The 25,175-nt window shown below is 34.0% G+C and overlaps 1 protein-coding gene across 8 annotated transcripts in view; it reads left to right on the top strand.

Moving 5' to 3' along the window:
* The window catches only part of RBPJ (recombination signal binding protein for immunoglobulin kappa J region), a 220,490-nt gene that overhangs the window by 99,819 nt on the left and 95,496 nt on the right, over positions 1 to 25,175 (top strand). The window lies entirely within an intron of this gene.

Genomic DNA, 25,175 nt, shown 5'->3' with positions numbered 1-25,175 from the left:
TGCCTTTTCACCAATGTCATATATTTGCATGGAGTTTTATAAGAAATAAACTAGTTTGAATTCTATTAATGAAATGAGCAACCCAGTGAAAGTGTAGATCTTATCTTGTAATCAGAGAGAGATTAGTTCACAATTGATTTTTCTACCTAAAATCCAGAAGTAAAATACTCATATTTGTGGAAATAAATATAAATTTAGGTTATTTTTGGTAATAGCCGACTGGTGTAATGAGGCAGAACTTTAGTGATTCAGTTTTTATATTTCAAAATTCAGTGATATTTTCCCACACGTACTATATCTTGACGCAGAACTTCATTTCCTCTTTAAGAACAAGTCAAAGAACAAGAGTACCTCTGCAGTAAATGGAAAATGCGTTAGGCTTTAGGCAGCAATTTTGGTTGGAAAATTTATAATTAAGCCATATAAGAAATGAGATTTAAAAATTAAAGTTACAAATAAAGTACACTCTTTTAAACAGAGTTAATTTTATAGGTACTAGATAAATTGCCAAGTCCAGTTTTAAGAAAAAAGGTCATAGTGTTACTTAAAGAAGTTTTAGACAGCCATAGGTACTCAGTTTTAAGTTAAGAAGGCTCTTTGCTTTTCTTTCTCCATAACAACATATTGCTGTCACTTTATTTAGTGAAAATAGGTTTGTTTTACACTGGTGGATGAAATAAAGTAGTTTTGTTACATCCAACCGATTTTCAGGCAGCCAAGGAAAATGACTTAATTTGAAAATCTCTGCTTCTATAGCATTTTAGCCTAATGCACATTGCACACAACAGTGCTTAATTAATGTTTGAATTACTATTTTGTTCCTTTCCTAATTATTTTATCAGGGTCAGATAACTTTTTAAAGTTCTTTGGTTTGAGTGCTTTACTATTCTTACTACTGAATTTCATATTCTTTCAACTAGGGGCAGCATTTTCCCATGGACTGATTGAAAGTTGTTCTTGGCATCTGACTTTGTGATTGTGTCCAAGTTACTTTACCCCCTCTGGGTTAGTTTCTCAACTATGGTAAAAAATGAGAATTATAATACTCACCACCTATCTGTAAAGGATGATTGTTGTGTATTACTGTTTACATGCTGTCTTCTCAGTTGAAACATGTTGTTTGAATCATTGAAACCAAATATAGAATATGGTTAAATTTCCCAAGGAATGTTAGATTATAAACTCTTAAGTTTCATGGAAGTCTTAATGGTAATAAAACTATGAATAAGTTTAAGTGGGTTTTTTTTAAGTTTGATATACAAAGCAGATGCTTAAGGTTTGCTACAAAAAAAGGCAAACAAAGGAATTAATGTTGGTATTATTTGGGATTGGGACAGAATGAAAAACTAAAACAAGGTTTGAAATAAAAGAAAGATCTATATTGTGAGTTTTAGAATTATCTTTAAAGATATACTTTCCACCCTAAGATTATCTTGAGAGCATAAACTGTTAAGATGGCTCATTTTTTAGGATCTTATTTCTATTTTGGAAGTATTTCCCAAATCTGAAATCATTCAATAAATTAGTTGCCCATACTTAGTAATTCTTGAGTTACTTGTTTTAAAGAATATTCTTAACAGTAAGCTTGGAGATGATTTCAGATTTAAAGAAAATGAGACCAAGTAAGTGCCTGGCTATATGATATACTGGAACTTTGATAGAATGTAATTCACATGGAGTGGAATTCATTATAATGTTACATTGGTTCTCATGAAAGGGCATTTAGTTACTGAGGTACCAAAAGAACATTGTTATAGGTGGGTGGTTTTACCGACCGATGTTTCTGAAGTATAACTCCTGATATTGATATTATGGCAAAGTTCTAATATTCTTTCTTAGATTATTAGCAGATCTATTAAATTATTGCTTTATATGAAGCTAAGATGATTAAGTCTTATACATTTTCTCTTTTCTTTGACTGATTGGCATCTGGGTGGTGGTTATTAGTGCTAAATGCCCCTATCTCCCTCTCTGGACTCTTCTCTCTCTCTCTCTCTCTCTCTCTCTCTCTCTCTCTCTCTCTCTCTCTCTCTCTCTCTCTCTCTCCCCCCCTCCCCCTCCCTCTCCCCTCCCCTCCCCCCATGCTTAGTTCTTCAACCTTTCCATCTAAGACAACTACTCTGTATTTATGTACATATTTTCTCTCCCATTCAAATGTGAGCTCCTTGTGAACAGGGCATGTTTTTTTTTTCTTCTCCTTATATTCTCAGTATTTAGCCCTGTGCCTGGCCTAGCGCAAGCATCTAAGTAGTTATCCATTTATTTCTTGTTAGGTTGTTCTTAGGATCTGCATTAGAACTTGACACCATTAATGTTTCTTGGGAAAACAACCGTCTTAGACTGGGTGCAAGATTGTTATACTTGATTTCATGGTTGCTTAGTTGTAGTGTGGAGCAGCAACAATGCATTTATGTATTTCTCAATAACTAGCTTTGACTTATTATGCAGTCTGATTTGGTATAGTAACCTCCAGTAGATACTTGGCTACTGCCACTGATAGCCTGCAGTCACCACTATCTGTTGAATCTCATACTTTTACCCCCTTTCATGGTGACCTTTGCTTGAGTAATAATAATAATAATAATAATAATAATAATAATAATAATAATAATAATGAAAATAGTACCCATCCTGTTATTCCCTAACAATTTTCAAAATCCTTTATTCCCAGTAAGACAGGTGACACTATTATTTCTGCTTTACAGATGCTCTGTAAACTTAGGGTACATTCTAGAGATGTGCCCTGCCAAGGCTTGTAAATGCCTTCAGGACTGGCACACGTAATAAAATACTTTTTTATCTCATTAATTGTAGTGTGCTAAAAGATAAATCAGCTAGCATAACTTCCTAATGTATTTAATGTTCTACTATGCAAAGAATAGAGACATTTAGGAGAACTGATCCTGAATTTAGGATCTCAAATTTAGAGCTGGAAGATTATTTCATCAAATCCTTTAATTGAACAGAGTTGACCTTTTAGGTCAAGCCTTTATTTAGCTTCTGTGTATCAGGTGCTGTACCTGATTGTTTGGGACTTAAGATCAAAGAACAGATCTCAAGGAGCTAACAGTCTAATGGTAAAGACAGCATGCAAACAGCTGAACAATCAAGATTAATTGGAGGCTGTTTTAGAGGCAAGGTATTAGCATTAAAGGGAACTTGGAAGGGTTTCTTACAGCAGGTAGAATTTTTAGCTAAATGGTGAAGCTAGGAGTTGGAGTCAGGAAGACCAGAATCCAAATATGCTCTCAAACACTTTGTGCCCTTGGGCAAGTTCATTAACCCCTTTTGCCTCTCTTTCCTTATCTGTAAAATGAACTGGAGAATAAAATGACAAACCACTCCAATACCTTTGCCAAGAAGCATAATAGAAATGACTGAACAAGAAAAAGAAGGGGAGTCAGGGAAGCTATGAGGTGGAGATAAGGAGGGAGATAATTCCAGGTTTGAGGGACAGCCAGTGAAAATGAGTGGAACTGGGAAATGAAGTTGAGAAGATGATAGTGTTTTGTGGGTGGAATAGGAAAGAGACCAGTGTCACTAGATTGTGGAGTATGTGGAAAGGAATGGTGTGCAGGAATACTGGAATGGTAGGAAGGGGTAAGGTTATGAAGTACTTTAAAAGTCAAACTAGATCTTTGTTTGTTTTTAGGTTTTTGCAAGGCAATGGGGTTAAGTGGCTTGCCCAAGGCCACACAGCTGGGTAATTATTAAGTGTCTGAGGCCTGATTTGAACTCAGGCACTCCTGACTTCAGGGTGGGTGCTCTATGTACTGCACCACCTAGCCGCCCCCAAACAAGATTTTTTAATATTTGATCTTGGAGGTGACAAGGAGTCACTGGAGTTTATTGAATAGTAAGGGTGTGTTGTTTGTGTGTGTGTGTGTGTGTGTGTGTGTGTGACATGATTAAACCTGCTTTTTAAGAAGAGCACTTTGATAGGTGAGTAGGTGGGAGTGGGGAAGAGACTTGAGATAAGGGGATCTGAATCAACCAGGAAAGCTACCAGGCAGGGCTTGATAAGTACTTCCACTAGGAAAGCCAGTGTAGATATACAAGAATTGCCATTAAAGTATAATCAGCAAGACTTAACACATTGGTTATGGGGTTAGGGAAATGAAAAGAGGGAAATAAATAATTTTCAAACAGGTAATGCAAATTTGGGATTTGAACCTTGCTCCTATAACTTCAGGACTAGTGTTCCTTCCACTATTACCATATTGGCATCCTTTATTGTTAATATTCATCATTTTAAAGTAAATTTTGGTGTAGGTTGATTTAACATAATGTCTGTATTGAGAAAGTTAACCTGCCAGTTTTTCAGTCTACTATGCTATTAGGACTGCTTGACACAGTAATTCTGTATTTGTATTGCAAGTTACAAAGTGATCTTTATATTTAGTTAAATGTTTAATAATCAGTGCAAGGTACTGGAGATAAAAAACAAGCATGCTCTTGATTTTAAGGATCCTACATTGGGGGATGGGTGTTGGTTTGGACATAGATAAGAAACTGAAGTAATTTTAGGTAGAGCATTAAGAAATTGAAGATTGATTAAGGAGATGGTATTTGAGTTAAATCTTGAATAAAAACAAAGGTTGAGTAAATTTATTCCAAGCTTGGGGAATGGCATGCTCGGAAGTGGGAGGTAGAAGGTGGAGTTGGGGATTGACTAGGGTGGAGGAAAAGACATAGGATGCCCAGCCATTCAGTAAATTTGGAAGAGGAGTAATGTGAAATGTGCCTGGAAAGGCAGGTTGAAAATGTAGATTGACTTAAATGCCTGACTGAACCTCATGACGCAGGTCAAATTGTGCTTTTAAAAAATCATTTTGTCTTCTGTGTGAAGATGGAACCCAGGTAGAAAGAGATTGGAAATGAGATTAGATAGTTGCAGTATTCTAAGGGAGAGATATTGAGAACCTGATAAAGGGTGATGGCTAAATGAATGAAAGGGGGACCGTTTTGAGAGTTGTGAAGGTAGGCTAGACACAACTTGGCAACTGATTTTATGTGGGGCTGAAGTACAGAGAAGAGTCAAAAATGAATCTGACATTATGAATTAAGGTGAATTTGTGATTGTAGTTCATTCACTAGAATTAGGGAAATCTGGGGAGAGATGTCTTTTAATATATTTAAGGGACTGAATCTTTGCTCTAACAATGCTGTATGTTGGTAGAATTTTTCAGTATCTCAAAAGATTTCACTGGTGAGCTGCAACATATTTCATTCCCTCACTTCCAAGCCACATAGTTGATATGGTAAGAACCTTGCTAAAGCTTGGTTATTTCTCTAGTTGTTAGGATTTTCTCCTTGGTATCAGACTAGATGTTAGAAGAGATAACGAAAATACAGATTAGACAATACAAATTGCCCCAGTCTCTCTAATTTTAAGTAAGATTAGAATGAATATGCAAATTTTCCTCTATTGGCAGCCAAGCTTAAGTTAGGTCAAGGATTGAGACTTAATTTGAGAAAAGTGATATTAATTTGATGATAAACAACCATGTAATAGATTTATTTTTTTAAAATAGATTTTTAAAATAACATTTATAAATTTAATTAATTAATTAATTACTTTATAAGACAGGGAAAATGTTCACTGGTTTGTAATAACTATTAACAGTTATAATCTACCACATTTATCAATGACAAAAGATCACATATCCTGCCATAAACTTGTTGTTTAAAAAATATGGTGTCAGTACTATAGATACTTTTTGAATTATAGTAATTAAAAATCTTCTTTTCAGTCTACCTTAATTTGAGAAACTTGAGCTATAAGCTAATGCTTATTTTTTAACTGAAAAAACCCCTAATAATAATTCTCCCACATTGGAAAACTGCAGACCTATTGAAGACATTGTACTGTATAAATAACAATTTCCCTTTTATTTGGTTCTGAAGTTTACATGTGAGGGAAGCTGATTTTCATTGAAATGAAAAATAAGAGCCATTTACTTAGCTAAAAATGGGTGGTAGTTAGAGTAGTCTCAGACTTATGAATGGAAAGTTTAAAAGAAGTATGGGGTAATATGTTTTTCAACTTCTTTTATAATGGAGTGAGTCCAGAATACTTGTAAAAGGAAAGTGATGTTATCTATCTGGTGGCATTTTAACTTAGAAATAATTGAGTATTTTCCCATGAGGAATATAAATATATATGAAATATTCATATATATATATATATATATATATATACACATGCATATATAATATCAGTTTTATACAGATTGTCAGTAAACTGGTATTCTGCATGAGGATAGAGTCTGTTTGTATTCAGCTCTGATTATATGTCTACCAGAGAACTGTGACTTTTGGGGGGCTCAGTTTGTTAAAGGAACACGGAGTATTTTGGTAAATAGAAAGGCAAGCCAGTAAGATAGGAAAAGTGGTGAGCTATGATGATTTATCCTGGAGAATATGCCTAAAGGAAAAATCATAGTTGGTTTTCCAAGAGTGTGAAGATGTATTAATAGAATAGTTAGCAGTTCTTCTGTCTTCAACTCAAGTAGAACAAAGGAGTAGACAATCATTTATTTATGTATAGTCAGAAGGATTTAGGTGATTTTTTTGTGTTCTTACTTCTCTAAGTCGGATTTGCATAAAACCTGAGTTTGGCCACTAATCACTTTAAAGTATATTGTACATATACATACATACACATTTATGTCAGCATGGGATTTTGAATAAAGAGCTAGTCTCTGAGTCAGGTGTCTTGGATTCAGATTCCTTTGCCATCAATGTAGACTTGACTACATAGTCCTGGGGAAATTACTTAAACTCCCAGGGCTGTAGGTAACACTAAGATCTTTTATTTCAGAGAATTTACTTTGGTAATGGGAGATTCTTCACTGGCAATTTCCTTTTTTTTGGTAAGGCAGTAGGGTTAAGTGATTTGCCCAAGGTCACACAGCTAGGTAATTACTAAGTGTCTGAGGTTGGATTTGAACTCAGGTCCTCCTGACTCCAAGACTGGTACTCTATCCACTGTGCCACCTACCTGCCCTCTAACCCATAGCTTCTTAACTTTTTTGTGTGTTAAAACTCTTTTAGCAGTCTTGGTGAAGCCCCTTTGCCTCTTAGAATATTCTTTAAATGCATAAAATAAAATGCATAGGTTTGCAAAGGAAACCAATTATGTTGAAATACAGTTGCATATATATGTGTATATATACACGAACACACATGAGTATATATATATATGTATATTTTATCAGTTATTTCAGTTATGTCTGTTCCTTTGAGTCCCCATTTCTGTTTTTTTGGCAGAGATACAAGAGTGTTTTACTATTTCCTTCTCCAGCTCAAGGTTAACATAGCTAGGAAATGTTTGAGGACAGATTTGAACCTTCTTGACTTAGATTTGGTACCCTATCCACTGCAACATCTAGCTGCCCTTGTTGTCCACACACACACACACACACACACAAAATTGTTTTTAAGTTCATAGACCTAAGGTTTAGAACTCATGAAGATTCTTGCCCAGTCTCTTCCATTTTTTTTCAGGTGAGGCAACTCAGGCCTGGAAAATGATTTGCCTAATAGACACAGCTAAGTATAACTGCCATGATTTTATTTTTTTTTTGTCTTCTGTCCTCAGTACTTTCCAAATGTAATATCAACAAAAGAAACCAGACTGCAACTTTTTTTTTAACCCTAGCACTATAATTCCATGACATTTCATAGAATTTCATTTCACGTTTTTCAGGAGTATTGTCTGCTTTTGCAAATTTTGCTTTAAAGTACCACATTTTCTAATGTATCTTTTATATTCAAAGAATATTAGAGTATGTAGGAATTTCAGAGTATACCTAACACTTTAGCCTACTTTGCTTGAAGAGTCTGATGGCTAGCTAATAACCGCTATGAATAAAGCCTCAGTCTTCTGATATTGGTTGTCTTTTCCATAGAAGACTAGAGGAAGTATACCATATGTTATAAATATTATTGCTTCTGGAACCAGAGACTGAATTCAGATTGTACCTCTATTAATGTCTGTCTAACTTTGAGTAAGTTACTTAGTCTCCTGGGAATCTGCAAAAGGAGGAGACTGGATTAGATGACCTTTGAGAAACCCTTTTCAACTCTGGAACTATGATCTTCTGAAATGCTCCATTTTAAAGCGAGTTTTGCCTAGAGAAAGTGACTGTTTCCCATATCCCTGATAAGCTCTGGGGCAGCAGAGGTCAATATCTATCTTCATCCTAATTTGGCTGCTGCTCCAAAACTGACTGAATACCTTTACTTTTTTATTTCACTGTGCATTCTTATTCTTGTTCTACCTTGCCTATAGACTTTTTGTCTTGAAACTATCTCCTTTGGTTTCTTCATTGCTTGTCTCATTGAATGCTCAGAGAAAAGCAAGTGGAGTGGAAGAACAGGAGATCTTTTACTAATACATGGTGTCTCTAAAATCTGTGCCATTTATAAACATGAATAGTAATTGACTGATTTAAGTTTAAATAAGTCTTTATATGTATGAATATATAAAATGAATATATAAATATGATGATTTTTAAATTGTTCTGTTTTTTTTAGCACCGAAATTTTAGGTTTTACTGTCTATGCCATGTGTTCCTAAACTATTTAAGCCAAAATGAGAGTAGAGATCAAGTCATAGAGGTATTGACAGAGTTCATGAAACACACAAACATCAACCATATACTTCAGGGTAATATTACCAGACTAAAAGACGCTAGGCCTACTACTCTACTACCAAAAATGTCAGTCTAAGTCTTGTGAAACTGTGTTAAACCCGTACTACCATTCAGATTGTTTAAATGATGATGTTTTACAATATCTTATTGATGAATGGTACTTTGGCAGTACAGTTCAAAGACTTCAGAAGGGTATTACTATTACTGCCTTAGTGTAAAACTTACAGCTTTAGGGAGCTGGTAAACCATAGACTTTTAAGAAATAGTTTGTAAAAGGCATATTTTGTATTTATTGACGTTTGAATTTTGTTTTGTTTATCCAGAACAATAGATAATTTTAAAGTGAAATGAAGTGATGGTTTATTCATTTTAGGTCTTTTGTAAGATTGTACCTTAAATAGAGGTCAGGGATTATAGTTGTATTGTAAATTGGATAAATATAAATACATTAAATTGAATACATTTAAATATATTAAGATTTGTTTGTATCAGGTAGTCGAATTTTTCAGGAATGATTCTATTTTTGGTTCTTAAACATTGGGAACTATTCCCAGTTTCTATTTCTTCCTACAATTATGTAAAAGAAATGTATTTTATACTGTCTCTTAGAAGTATGGGTTCATTCTCTTAATCAATATAATATATATTAATGTTTTAAATACTCTTTCAGGGATTTCAAAATTCTACTACAGGTTGACAAATACTTAGTAGAAAACACCAAGTTCAATTTCATGATTTACTTTAAAATTAAATTTGAAAGAAAACTCATTTTCCAAAAATGAATAAAAATTTTAAATAGAAATATTTCTATAAAATTGTGACTTATTTGTGATTGAAATTTCTTCTATTGTGAAATTCCTGTTTACAAAGCATTTTTATGACAATAATTTTGAGCTGTAGATATTTTAAATATTAATAACCTCAAGGTCACACAGGTCATATTTAGGATTGAAATTCAGACCTCTTGACTCTAAAATCTCAATCTCTCTCTCTCTCTCTCTCTCTCTCTCTCTCTCTCTCTCTCTCTCTCTCTCTCTCTCTCTAGGTTTCTGCAAGGCAAACAGGGTTAAGTGGCTTGCCCAAGACCACACAGCTAGGTAATTATTAAGTGTCTGAGACCAGATTTGAACCCAGGTACTCCTGACTCCAGGGCCGGTGCTCTATCCAGTGTGCCACCTAGCCACTCCTCTAAAAATCTCTCTAACACAACCTATTTTTCTCTTCATTATTTAAATATATAAAATCTATATGTCAAAGTCAAATTGGATTTGCACCTATTAGATATCTTGAACTGGATGTGGCTTATACATCTTAAACTCAATAAATCCCAAATTTAATTCATTCTCTTTGTTTTTCTTACTATCTGAGATACCATCCTTTTCCCAGTTGCCCAGGCTTACAACCTTAGTATCATCCTTTACCTCTCATACTCTCTTACTCCTCCCCCCTTCTGGTTCCAATCTGTTGCCAAGGCCTGTTAAACTTACCTCCATGACTTCTCTAGTGTACACTCCCTTCTCTCCTCTGATACTGCTATTCTGACACTAGATTAATTTGGGCATAGAACATGTTGAGTCTGAAATATACTGATGAAATTTGCAAATGCTCCTCTGGGGGACATTGGATATGGATTTGATTAGGTCACTTTATAATTTTGGTTTAGTATTCCTTTAATTCTGAGACAACAAAAAGATTCTCAAAGATACTTGCAAGAGCTGCATTTATATTTTCGGTCAGTATTTTTTCATCCGATATTGTTCCTTGCACATGATTGGGGTTTAATAAGTGAAAAGGGGGATATCAGGGAAATTTAAGATCAGAGAAACTGAAATCAGTTTTGTTTTCATACTCTCCTTCTTACAAAATTGTTACTTGTAATTTTTGGTTATATACATCATTTCTTTTTTTTAATGTTTTAGAGATGAAAATATCACTAGCATTTAAGCTTTCCTTTGGAAATTGCTAGTCACATTTGGTAGAAAGACTGAGCTTCTTTGGAACACCATTTAGGTAGAAAATGTGGAAAAGAAACACCTGACTGGATTTGGAGTCAGAACACCTGAATTTGAAATTGGGCTTTTTTTTTTTTGTTTGTTTTTCCCCTTCACTTCCAAAATGAGGGCATTGGGCCTTTTCTTTTTAAAACCCTTCCAGCTCTAAATGCTGAAGGATTTTTAACAATTAAGAAATTCTGATCTAGTGGTAAAACATAGGTCAAAGAAAGGGAACATAGTATCTAGGTCTGCCTGCCATTAAATTGGTAGATGACTTTTGAGAAGTCACTTAATTGCTTCATAATCCTACTTTCTTAACTTGTTAAAAAAGATTTATTCTGTCTATTTTATAGGATTTTTGGGAGAACAAAAATGGCATAATAAATGTAAAAATGATGTCAAGAAGTCAGAATTTTTAAAGGTATTAAAATATTTTTAAAAAATTAATTAATTTATTTTTTTCACATTTTTATAATATATGATTACATATCATTTACTTTTCATTTTCCTGCCTTATATTTCTTTCCAAGGCCAAAATTTCAATATTCAGTGTGATGGTTCTCATGCTCAGACAGAACCAATGATATGAAGCTACACATGCGCGCGCACACACACACACACACACACACACCCTACCTTTGTCACCAGTTGTCATTTGGTGAGATGGGAGAATGGAGCATCACCTTCCACATTGTAAATCTTTAATAAATGCTTTTTCATTCATTTCTTCTTCCATCAGTTTTTCATGTTTATTGATCCAGGAAAGACCTGGCTTCCAGTGGTAAGTAAGTTCCTTGACTCTAAGTTGTCAAGAAGATACATTGGTAGAGTGGGTACCCTATGTCAAGGAAATCTCAGGTCCAGGCCCATCTTTATATTATAACTCAGATAGCCAAGTTAAGCTGTGTAGCTTAACAACTTGTCAGTATTTAAAGGGCATTGAAGAGTCTTTTGCAGCCAGCATTTAGAATATATTCTCTTTGTGTATTTTTTCTAAGCACTGAATGTGCAGTTGGAATGATACTCAGCTCTGGACATCTTTGGAGTTATTTCTTCTTTCAATGCTCACTAGGTAGCTAGGTGGTGCAGTGGATAGAGCACTTGCCTTGTTGTCAGGAAGATAGGAGTTCAAATCAAGCCTCAAACATATGCTACTTATTTACTAGCTGTCTGACCTTGGACAAGTCACTTAATTATACTAAGTCTCCAGGCATTCTAATTCATATCTGGTCATTGGACCCAGATGTCTCTGGAAGAGAAAGTGAGGGTGGTGACAGCATCCCCTTCACTCAAATCAATTCATGTGCTTGTCATGGCATCACCTCCCTGTTGTCAAACATCGTCAGTGTTCACTAATATACTGATAGGTCCTACCCCTCCCACTTCCCCCTTTTTTTACATCTTTGTTTCAGAGGTTTTTTCCCTTTACTTTCTTACTATGTGGGGAAGTATGTATTTCAAAATAACTATTCTAACATGTTCATGGACGTGAGTTTTCCATTGCATTTAACAAATTTTGAGTCCTTAGTTTGCATAGAATTCTCTGTTATATGCTGTACTAAAATTTCACAGCCCTGGGTCACATATTAGCTGTTTCAAGTAGCCTAAATACTCTGGTAATGAAATCGTATGCATACTGCATTAAATCTAAGTATCAAATGTGTATGCAAATAAGTTTTATACTTAAGAATTGAGCAAAGCATTAGATTTCTTAGCAAATTTATGAAGAGAGCTTAGCTATTTGTACTCTAAGCAATAAAAGAGAAATTTTCTGCCCCAGAATGTATAAGTAATGATTTGCAAGTGGGGCTTCTTATATAATATTTTTATGTAATAGTAAGGATTGAAGAAGGCATCTAAAACAACAGGCTATAGTACCAGTAATAGACCTGATAAGGAGGACTTGGCAAAAAACATGGAGCATAAGGATTATGGTTAGTGTATTAAAAGGAAGAATAATAATTCTTTCAATATTAAGTGTCTTTTTAGAATCACTGTTTGATAGAGGAGTGAAAGTGGAGCAGAATGTATAGGTTGTTTCTAAGTTTTTTAGATTTAGCCTTACCTGTTTGGTTGACAGAAGTGGAAACTAACTTTTATTTATCTGACTGTTGATGTTGGCGATCCATAACTCTATAACAACCCTATAAGGTAGGCAGTATAGATAGTTTTATGCCTGTTTCATAGATGAGAATACTTAGGGTTCGAGAGATTGCGATTTGGGATCCTGAAATTGTGAGTAGTAGAAAGAAAATGAACTGTGATTTGAACATAGGTCTCTTGACTCCCAGGCCAACCCTCAATTTCCACCTATCAGTACTACCTCTCCTAGTAATATCTGTTGTCTCATTAACTCTGAGTCTAATTTATGCCCAGTGTAGCTGTCTATGATAATTTAAAAATATATATTATATAGACCTTCCCTGTGAGAATTACTTTGAATTCATGACCATTTTTTAAACCATAGCACATATATAGTACCAGTGTTATAGTTATCTAAAGTATTTGGAAGAGGAAGAGAACTAGAAATCTTTTATGTAAAATTAACTTTCATGTTCACATGAATTGGCCAGGAAATTAAAGTGTGGAACCAGTTAAATTGGGGTTCACAGTTGTCATTGATAGCCTCACACCTCTTGGGAAATAGAAATATTATTTTCTTCTGACAGATGGCATTGCCAGCATAGGGCTCTAACAACATATAATGAGATTTCATGACCATGTTAGATGATTTTCTAATCACATAGATTTGATATGTTTTTGAAAGATACACCTGGTTAAAGCACAGAAAATGAGTATTTAAAGTGACTTAATTTTAGGTATTTTACAATTTCCAAAAATGTGGATGTAAGACATTATATGTAGTGTTTATACCTAGGGAAATTTGCTCTTCCACATACTACCTTTGGATTGTTGATATTTTGTTTCCCTTAGAAATCACTGAAGGCTATTTCTAATTCAAATACACTCAAGAATTATATCCCTTTAGCATTGTATTCTACCTGCCTTCAGTTAACTCAGTTATTAACTGCTATTCCCACCTTCTGGTTATGAGGTAGATTGAAGAACCCTTCTCACAATCTAGTATTTTTGAAGGAGCTCTGTGAAGTTTCTGTTAGCATGGGTACAGATTGCAGATGCAAGACTGCTTCTTTCAGCTCTGTTCTTCATTTCTAACATTTGTCAAGTTATGGCAGGTGATAGCTTATAAACCCAGAGCTGATGATATTGCCAATCATTATATGATGTTCCCATGTCACTTATTGGAGGGAGAGATACACTTTTCGTTTAGATGACTAACCTTTTGCTTCTGTACTTTTAAAAACTGGAGTGAGATGCTATCTCTGTATTGTTCTTGTTATCAGTTCTAATTTGGCATTTAGTTTGATTTTCAGGAAATGTAAGGAGTGACCATTGAAAACATTGACTACTTTCTAAATATATCTGGAGATATTAAAATTGATTCTAGAAACATTTGTGATATTTTTTGAAGTTCGAAGATGAATGTTTTTCTGTTTTCTACCCTTACTTTCCAGCTAAATATCATGGTAATTGGAGCAATTCTAAGATCATGTTGTATATTGCCTGGATTTGTACTGATAGAAGGGTTTCTTTTTACCAGTGAATTGCTAGAGTAATTTAGATATTTTAAAATACATGTTTTCTCTTATAAGATAATTTTATGACTTTATCAATTTTGTGACTAGTTTATGCTCAGACTCTGTAAAATATGTTTATTATATTAGTAAAAAGAATGTATAACCTTGAAGTCAAAGTAAGCAACAGTGAAAGCAAATAAAAAGCTGCAAACAAATGAAATTCATTCATTTTGATTTTCCTATCTTTGATTATTGGAAAATATTTATTCTTATGTGACAAATAATATTGTTTAGTTTTATAGTTAGAAGGTAGCCTAATCACTTCAGAGGAAGTTAGATTCTGCACCAGGTAGAGTACTGGCCCTAGAGTCCTGAGTTCAAAACAGCTTTGCCCTAGGCAAGTCACAGAGCCTGACTCAGGGTCCCCAGCTGTAAAAAGGGGATAATAATTTCATCTACCTGTCAGGGTTGTTTTAATGATCAGACGAGATCTTATTTGCAAAGCTCTCAGCACAGGTCTGACATATGGTGGGGTTTTAATAAATGCTTGTTCATTTCCCTTCCCTTTTATTTAAAGATGAGGAAAGTCAAGTCCAGAGAGGCTGTGACTTATCCCAACTCACTGTGTGGCCAGTGGGTAGAGGAGCACAGGCTCTTTCAGTTGTGCCACAGTTCTTCAGTTTTTTGGGCTAAAATTTATGATGAAAAACTAAGATTTTTGTAGCTTACTCAAATACTTTGAAGTCTAAATCAATATTTTTATAACTTAGCTTCTTCCCTCCTCCAAAAAACAAACAAAACCAATCGGAAGAGCCACTCAAATTATAACAAATACTATATATCTATTAAATAACTAGTGAAATTTTGATTTTCATGTTGAAGAATAGAGGCAATAAAATAGATAATCCTGGATTGTACCAAATCACTTATATTTGACCTTAAAAATTATTGTATGCTGGGAGAGGGGAGGGGAAGGGAACTGGTATGATTTACCTTACCTGTTATTTGACTCAACCTAATATTAAAATTAGATGGCACTCAGGAAGTATTTATTGTCACTTGAGTGGGTAGCTGAAAGAATCTCACCTGTGACTTTAAAATTTGATAAGTACAATATAAAATAGCTAATCTACAGTTTGCATGTAAACATCAAATACATATCACAAAATTAATTTTATTAATAGAAGATGTATACTTACGCTTGAATCATTGTGGCATCTCAAATATATAAAATTTCTGTCAGTAGCAGTTTATAGAACTGTTTTATGTTTTTGGCCTGAATTTTCTGAATGTCAAAGTTTCAAAGAATTTAACCTATGGAAAAAAAAATGACCACAATTTTCTAGACAGCTGGAGATGAAATAGGTGTCAATAGCTACTAAGGATAATTTGGGAATGAATTGAAGTTATAGAGCCAATAGCAACCCAAGATGCTTGTATGTAAGTACATTCACAAAGATGGTACAACAGAGCAGTGAGGTAAGCCAAGAGCTTGGAAGCTTAAAACTTGCAGCCTCATGGATCATCCCATGCTTGGGCTCAGTAAGATTTATATTGGCATTGAATTTATAGTACTGCTTTTTGGACATGGCAAGCTAGAAAAATATTTTTTTAATATGGTGGTACTTAATAAGAATTTTCAGGGTCTATTAGGAAAAACTTTTCAAAATGCATATTACTGGATCTTATTGTTGAGGGGGTTTTTGTAGTTTGTGTTTATTTTGCAAAGGTAACATTCACTGCATATCCAAGGCACATCTATTAATTCTGATAATGGCCTTTAACAAACATCTACTAAATAATAGTATACTTTAGCACTGCCTTCCATGCAACATTTTCCTGGATAATCCAAAATCTTTCAGAAATTAATCAGTGCAAATGGCATTTTTTTTTTCTGCTGCTCTAGAATTTGCAATTCTTGGATTTAATAGGGAAAGGAAATGAGAGACTTAAGCAGCAGCCTAAGAAGCCCACCCTCTGTTAGTGTCAGCATTTCTGTTAGTGTATTAGACATAAGAAATTTGTGTTGATGGGTATACCTGAGTAATAGTGGGAAATTGCAAGTAGAGAGACAGAGAAGGGAGGAAGAAGCACTGTAATTATAACCATTTCTTAAGCATCTGTTATGTGATAAAAGTGAAACAATACTTGCTTTCAAAGAACTTTGTATCAGAAGAGAAAATACACATGCACACACAAAATGAGGATACATTAAACAAATGCAAAGTATTTTAAGAGAGAGGAGCACAGATTACTGGGGGTTCGGTAAGGCTAATTTACAAGATGGACTAAGTCTTAAAAAACGGAGAAATTCTAAGGTTGAGTGAGGAAGACAGGGTTCAAAACATGGAGATGAGAGATGGCTTGCTACATATTAGGAAAAGTAAAGAGGCTAGTTTTGACTGAAATGAAGTACTCATGAGAGGTAGTAATATGTAGGAAGACTGAAAAGGTAGATTGGAAGTATACCAATTCTAAAGCTGTATTATAAAGCAACTATATTTTATTATCAAAGCTGTCTGGTGCTGGCTAAATAGGGAAGTAGATCAGTGGACTAGATTAGGTACAAATGACTGTAGTATTCTACTGTTTCCTAAGCCCCAAACTTGAACTTCTGGGATAAAGATGGTAGAAAAATGTGGAACTCAAAAGCTTGCAAAAGGATGAATGTTGAAAACTGTCTTTTCATGTAAAATGTAAAAAAAAAAGAAAAGAAAAAGGTAAATTGGGGCTAGATTGTAAAGGACTTGACTTTAAATGTCAAACAGAATTTATTTTTGACTCTCAATGTAACAGGAATGGACTGGAATATATTGAATAGTTGCCCTGTATGTTTAGGTCTTTAGAAGTATCATTTTGGTACCTCCGTAGAGAATGGATTAGAGTCGAGAGAGACTTGAGGCAGGGACACTAATTAAGAGACATTTTGGAGTATTTCAGATGAGAAATAAGAAATGGGAATGATGGTAATGTGAATTGAGAAAAGGGAACATAAATGAAAGATGTGATGATTGTAGAAATGGTAGGATTTAGGAACTTGATTGGATATGTGCCAGGCAGAATAACAAGACATCAAGTTGCTGCTTTTGGAGACTTAGAAGAATGATGGTGAATGAAAAAGGGAACTTGAAATGGGGGGGTATGTTTGGGGGAAAGATGAATTCTATTTTGGACATAGTTTGAGATGTCTATGGGACATCTATTTCACAGTGTCCATTTCACGGCTATATACACCTGAAAGATCAAGAAAGAAATTAGGGCTGATTACGTGGATCTGGGAATCATCTATATAAAGATAATAATTGAATCCATACAAGCTGATGAGCTTACCAAGTGCATGAGTATAAAGAGAGAAGAGAGGATGACTTTGTATAGAATCTTGGGGATACTTTCTTACTTAAGATCATCCTTAGCCACATGTAGTCACTGTTTCTGGTATATGCAGTTTTGTTCTGTTTTCATTTATAAGCTACCGGTGTGCTTAGAACAACCACACGTGAAAGTGAGTTAATATAAAGGTCTTTTAAGCTCTATCCTACCCAGAGTAGAATGGAAATTGAATAATACTTCAGGATTTGGGGAACAAGGTACTGCACATCTGACTCACTCTGGGATTTATAAAAGAAAATATCTATTTTGAGTCTTGTCTTTTCACTACTTGCATGGACAACCTGCTTACTTAAACCTCCTCAATTTCCTTTTCTTTAAAATAGATAATATCTTAACTAACATGGTTGTTGTAGGACTCAATATGTGTAAAGCATTTATGATTGTTAAGCACTATATGTCAACCATTAACTATGAAAAATCAACTATTAATAAAATAACAATAATATACTTTGTACTATTTCCTAATTTTCTAAGGTATATATCTTATTGTGTATATGGAATAGGAATCATAACACTTTTTCTGGAATAATTAGGTGATATCTATTTCTGTATAAGTGAAATTTTCCAGATCTCCATTTAAGAGATTTAGTTTAGGGGTTGTTGGGTTTTCTTTTTTGGGCATAGCACTTATTATATACCTGCTACTGCTAAATGCTGGTATGCAAAGAAAGACAAAAACATGATCTCTGACTTCATGGAACTCATATTCCAATGAAGGAGACAACAACAACTGTGTGTGTGTGTGTGTGTGTGTGTGTGTGTGTGTGAGAGAGAGAGAGAGAGAGAGAGAGAGAGAGAGATCGATCCTCAGGATGAATTTAAGTTTATCTTGAGGCAAGACATCAGGATCCAGGAAAATATGTGGAGTGCATTAAAATTTAAGAAATAATATATTTGTCTGCCTCCTGAAATCAAATAAATTCAGATTGTGTTTGAAATGCTTATGGAACATCCAATTCAAGATTTCCAAGAGGTGATGTAAAACTGGAACTCAGAAGAGAGGTTGTTAGGACTGGACATATAAATCTGGTAGTCATCTGCATAGAGAAAATTAAACTCTTGGGAACTGATGAGGTAATGACTCAACAGAATTTGAAATATAGGTTATCTTAGTGCAGTCTCTAGAAAGCTAGACAAAGATAACATTTTAGCAGAAATTCCATAGGGTTCTGAGATCATGTGATATCATCTATGAGTTACATAATTTAGCCTTCTTTAAAACCATAGAATTTTGGAGTTGAAAGGAAACTTAGAAATGATATAGTTTATCCCCATCATTTTACAAATGAGAAAAATGAAGCCCAGCCAAAGAGATTTAAGAGATTTGTCCAAAGTCACATAAGTATTTGGATGATGTGTTATGATCAGTGACTATTTTATTTTTATTTATTTATTTTTGGAGAGGCAAATAGGATGGAGTGACTTGCCTAGAGTCACAGGTACCTAACAAGTGTCTGAGACTCATTTGAACTCTGGTCCTCCTGACAACAGAGCCTATTCTCTTATCAAGTGTACCACCCAGTTGATTGCCCCTTATCATTGACTATTTACTTGATAAAATGTGGTCACTCTCAGGAGCTTGTTGTGCTCTGTAACCAGAAAGCTGATTGAAACATTCTCCTTTTAAGAGTACATTAAATAATAGGTGCAAGGGATCATTAGAGATCACCATATCCAACCCCTTCATTTTAAAATTGAGGAAACAGAGTTAGAGAGGTAAAGTTATTTGTCTTAAGTTTACACAAGTAGAGTAAGCCATAGAACCAGGATTTCTACCCAGGTCTTCAAACTTCAGATTCATTGGGTGTATTTTTCCTTCTTTTCACAATTGTTAATATATTTTGCTGCGTCAGTCTGATACCTTAGTAATCACTTTAGTGGGACAGGCAGATTCTGTCACTCCTGGATGGATAATATATTTCTTTAACTGCAATTTCTATATCTACTTTTTTTTTAACTTGGTATTTGGGGCGCCTTATTTTTTTTTTTAAATAGAGATCAGGGCGGCTAGGTGGCACAGTGGATAGAGCACTTGCCTTGGAGTCAGGAGTACCTGAGTTCAAATTTGACCTCAGACACTTAATTACCTAGCTGTGTGGCCTTGGGCAAGCCACTTAACCCCATTGCCTTGAAAAATCTAAAAAAACAAAACAAAACAAAAAAAAGAGAGATCAAAATTTTAAATTTCTCTTAACCCCTTTCTTTCTCTCACCAGGCATATCCAGTCTCTTGCCAGATTCTTGGCCTTTCTATCTTCACAACCTTTCCTAAATGCCCTCTCATTTGTGATATAGCCTATAATCATCTCATGCTTATATTAAACAATAGCTTCATGGCTGCTTTACCTGCCTCTTTCAATGTCACCCATTTTTTCTTAGCTTATCCTCCTTCATTGAAGTCCTATGATTTCCTATTACTCCCAGGATCAAATGTAAAGTCATCTGTTTAACGTTTAATCAATCTCTCTCTCCCCTTCTTCCTTTCCTTTACCTTTTTCTACCCCTTCCCTAGCCCTTGCCTTTTCAATATTTGCCTTCTAAGCACTGAGTAAGCACTTGATAAATAACTATGAACTATAATAGCAAGATGATAAATGCTTGTTAATTTATTAACTTAAGACAACTGTGAACTTGAAAGTAAACTTGAGTTACTTCTTCCTGAGGCAAGTTATAGGAGGAAATTGAGGTGGGAAAAACATAAAACAAAGCATAAATTATTTAAGTTATTTGCTAATTTTAGGGTTCATAAGATCATAAGATTTAGAGTTTGAAAGATCTTATGGTTCATTTTGTCCAATTCTTTTACATATCTATGCACACACACACATATACACACTCATGCAAAAATTGAGACCCAGAGAATTTAATAGTAACAAGTAATCTGTAATGTTTTGCAAACATTTACATGTGGTGGTAATAGTAATATTTAAGAGCATTTTAAAGTTTGTAAATCACTTTATATGTAACCAGTTTAAGTCACATGAGCTACTCCAAATCCAGTACATATTTGCTTTAATTTTTTTTAGAACTATGGACAGTTGACCAAATTTAATTTATAATCTAAAAAAGTATTTCTTCTAGACCAAGTATGTAAATATCACTTTGAGCAGAATTATTTAGTATTTCCACGGTTCTGTGTTACTGTACAGCTTGAATTCTTTTGATGAGTGTGGTGCTGGAATATAAAAAAAAGATGATTAAAAGTTATGAGTATATATTTTTAAAACTCATTGTATTTCAAACAAATTGAGCCTTTTTGCTTATAAAATTAGTTAATAGTTTATAATGCAGGTATACATATAATTAAATCAGCTATTTTATCACAGTGGTTTTTTTCCTTTGCATTCTGTTTTCTTTGCTATACCCTTATGTTAAGCCCTTAAGTTAACTTCATGAGTTTTTTTTTTTAATATGTGAAGCTAATATTTAAAGTTAGATCAAACTACTGTTTGCTTTTTATTCATTATTAGGGCATGGGGAAAAAAACAGTTAAGTTGTTGGCACCATTTAAAAATACACACAAAGATAGACATTTTGAATTAGTTCAGAAGAGAATAATTGGTCAGATAATCATATCTTACAAACTGTCCCATCACTGTGAGTAACAATAGCATGCACTTGAAATTATATTTCCTAAATGTAATGATAGCACCTCAAATAACTTCAAATTGGAATAAGATTAAGTTATCCTCTTCAAAAGGTATCATCTTAATTGGTATTAAATCATAACTTTAAAGATTTGCCTTTATCCCAGCAGTTTGATATTTTTTAATATCCCTTTACTATTTTTATTCAGTATTAACAGAATATAAAATAAATAGCATCTCACAATTTTATCCTGCTTTTTTTTGTGGTACTCTTAACTTATAATTTGCTTGGAATTCATTTTTCCTTTCTCATTTTCTCATTCCTCCCTTGAACCTTTGCTCCTTCCTTTTCTTTATTAATTACTATTCTGCTCATTCCTACCTCATTACTTAGATTTTCCCTTCTTCTCAAAATTATTCTGAACTTAATAAACACATCCCAAAAAACAATTGTATATACGAAGTAGAATGTGCAACTTGAATGTTAAGTCTTTATTATATATATAATTTTTTTTTTAGGATTTTGCAAGGCAAATGGGGTTAAGTGGCTTGCCCAAGGCCACACAACTAGGTAATTATTAAGTGTCTGAGACCGGATTTGAACCCAGGTACTCCTGACTCCAGGGACGGTGCTTTATCCACTACGCCACCTAGCTGCCCCTATAATTTTTTTAAAGTAGAAAATAAATCATGTTAACTTTCAAAGCTGCCCTACTTGTCTAGGTTTCCTTGTGAACTGTTTACTGTTCTTTTCAGTTACCTTCTTTTTAATTTTTGACATACTATTATTAATTTTTTCCTCCCTTTATTACCAAATCTTATCCCATGGAAAAACAAAACAAAACAAAATCCTGTAACTAGTAAGCATAGTCAAACAAAACAAATTAATTTAATTTCCAAGTCCAAAAATGTTGGTTTCATTCTGTACTTTGAGTTTGTTACCTCTTTGTTGCAGACAGTAGATATTTGGCTTCATTATACTTACTCTATAAAAAATGGTTAGTCATTGCATTGATCAGAATTCTTAAGTCTTTCAACCTTGGTTTTCTTTACAATATTATTGTATAAATTATTTTCCAGGTTTTGTCTACTTTTCTTTCATCGATTCTAATAAGACTCTGAAAGAGTTCTTTAACTTATTATGTGCAATAATATTCCATTATATTTTGTATACCATAATTTGTTTTGCCATTCTCTAACTGATGAGCACTCCCTTAGTTTCCTTTTTTTGTTACGATAAAAAAGAGTTTCTATACATATTTTTGAATGTATGCATGGTTGATTGCGTTGAAATTCTTACAATAATGAGATTTCACTGATTCAAAGGGTATGCACAGTTTAATAACCTTTGAAGCATACTTCAGAATTGATGCCTAGAATGGCTGGACCAATTCATATCTCCATCAACAATGTATAAGTGTGCCTATTTTCCTGGAACCCTCCAAATATCATATTCCTGTTTTGTGAACTTTGCCAGTCTTATAGTTGAACATCTCAAAATCATCTTATTTTGCATCTCTCTAATTATTAGTGACTTAGATAATTTTTTCCATATTATTATTGATAGACTGGATTTTTTCCTTTGAGAACTAAGTATACCTAACCTTTGGATATGTTTACTGCTTTCCATATTTCATCTATTTGCTGTTCTTTCAATTCATTTAGTACTCTAAAAGCTTATATCAAATTGACAAAGAGTGAGAGATGACAAAAACTAGATGTTAGGAATATGGGGAAAATATAGTTCCCTGCTGATGAAAACTGTAAATGGGTTTGTTTATTTTAGCTATAGTAAGAGATAGAAAGAACATTGCTTATACTCTTTGACCCAGCAATTACTTTTTTAAGTTATGGATATTATTGACAGGAAGAAAAGACCTATCTGTTTAAACAAAATTTCCCTATGTGTAGGACACACCTTAATTTGGGGGTTGGAAATTTGGGGAAAAAAGGTATTACATAAAGTTATTGGACTCAAGTTTTTTTTCATCTTGAAATTCATGGACCATCTGCTCATAACTTTTAGGCATCTTTTGGACAAGTTTGTCCATTCTGTTTCATGATCCTGAAGCACTGATTGTGTCCTCCTTTGAAATCAGTAATTTCTTTTTCAGCAATTCTTCTTGCCTTATGCTGAACCATCTTTGTGGACGCAAGTATGCCAATTGCCTTTTCCTCTTCAATCCATCTCTCTTAAATTCCCTCTATAAATCAAGCCAATGGTGACTTACCTTTCATGGCTTTCTTCTGCTGTAGTGCTTTCAGTAGGGTTTCTTCTTCCCCATATCCAGTCTCGGATTGTTTTCTTAATTGGAAGAGGACCAAACCGACATTCAGCAGCCCGATTTCCATTCACTTTTGCAAACTGGATCTCTTTAAACTTGAATTCATCACTGTATGAAAATCTTTTCTGAGCCATTTCTGGGCAGAACATGGCAAAACATAACCCAATATACTGATATCAAATGTGAAACAACGAGTTCAAAGACAACAAGTGCGAAAAAGCAAGAAATGCAGTTGTATTTTACAACTGTATGATACTCCCAGTTTTTAGACCCCAAATTTTTCAAAAAAGGATACATCTTATACCTGGGGAAATAGGATACTATTTGTAATTTCTAGAAAACTAGAAGTAAGCTATGTCACTTACAATTGAAGAATAGCTAAATAAATTGTATATAATAAGAATAGCAATAAGAAAATTGTGATACAGTTTAAGAATAGTCTTCATCCATAGTTAAAATGCAATTCTGTGAAAACAAACTCATATTAGTTTTACTTGTCAGCAAATGAATGGGTTTTCTAGATTATGTGGATGAAAATTTTATTGCAATTTGATTTTGGATAGGAAATAAATTGAATCATTACCATAACCCAACTTCCTATAGAAGAAACTTTAATATAATTGAGGAATTGTAAGTTGCAGTTCTCTTTGTAAAAATGTACTGTATTATTCTCAAAAATTCTACTGAGACAGTTGCTTTCAGTGTTTCCATATGTACATTCTTGAATTTGTGTCTGTACTTCCTCTTTTGCACAAAATTAGTTTGTGCAAGATTTTTGTGCTGATTTAGGGCATAGTGTGTTCAATTTGGAATTACATGTATTCTAGAACAGATTGAAATGCTCACAGTGGTATAATGGATAAGGACCTTGAGTTAGGAAAATCCTGAATTCAAATCCTGCCTCAGCTACCTGTTAGCTGTGTAACCCTGAGCAATTTACTTAACCAGCCTATCAGCACTTAACCTCAATTTCCTCAACTGTAAAATGTGAATAATAGTAATACCTACCTCATTGGATTTTTGTGAAATTCAAATGAGATAACTTATATAATGTGTTCTGCAAACTTTCATGTCAAGATCAGATCAACAAACTTTAATAACTTAATATGTTCCACTGAAAGTATTAAGAGCTACTGTTACAAATACAAGTTGAAAACAGAGATAGTCCCTGCCCAGAAGGCTCTCACGGTCGGGAGAAGTCAACCAATAAAAGGAAGCTGAAAAGTGGAGAGGAATAAAGGGAAAGAAATGTAGGTACCTGACTGGGAAACCTAGTAGAGTTCAGAGAGTCAAGAGTAAAACCTGGACAGGAATAAAGAAATGACTTGCTAAATGGAGGCTCTGGGAGGAACTAGCCAGAGGGAAAGGCCACAGGGGCAGAAGTTACTTCTAATATAAGAAGTCCAAGAGTAGAGTGAGCTTTCAGGTTTTTGTGGCATGGTAGAGAAAGTCTAAGGAGTCAGGAATGCATCTTAGAGAAGAATAAACATCCATGCTATAAAAACATGAGCTATTTATTATTTTTTGTTATTGTTACCACCAACAGTATTCAATATGCTGTCTTGTGAAAGAGTATTGAAACATGTTTAATTTATTCCTATTGATATATATCTGTATAATGGTGTGTTGTAAATTTAGATATCTAAAAATCTTGCTGTCCA

The sequence above is a fragment of the Macrotis lagotis genome, chromosome 3, assembly GCF_037893015.1.
Source record: "Macrotis lagotis isolate mMagLag1 chromosome 3, bilby.v1.9.chrom.fasta, whole genome shotgun sequence".
Classification (NCBI taxonomy): Eukaryota; Metazoa; Chordata; class Mammalia; order Peramelemorphia; family Peramelidae; genus Macrotis; species Macrotis lagotis.
The sequence above is the reverse complement of the archived record's forward strand: the minus strand, read 5'-3'. Positions and strand labels throughout refer to the sequence as shown.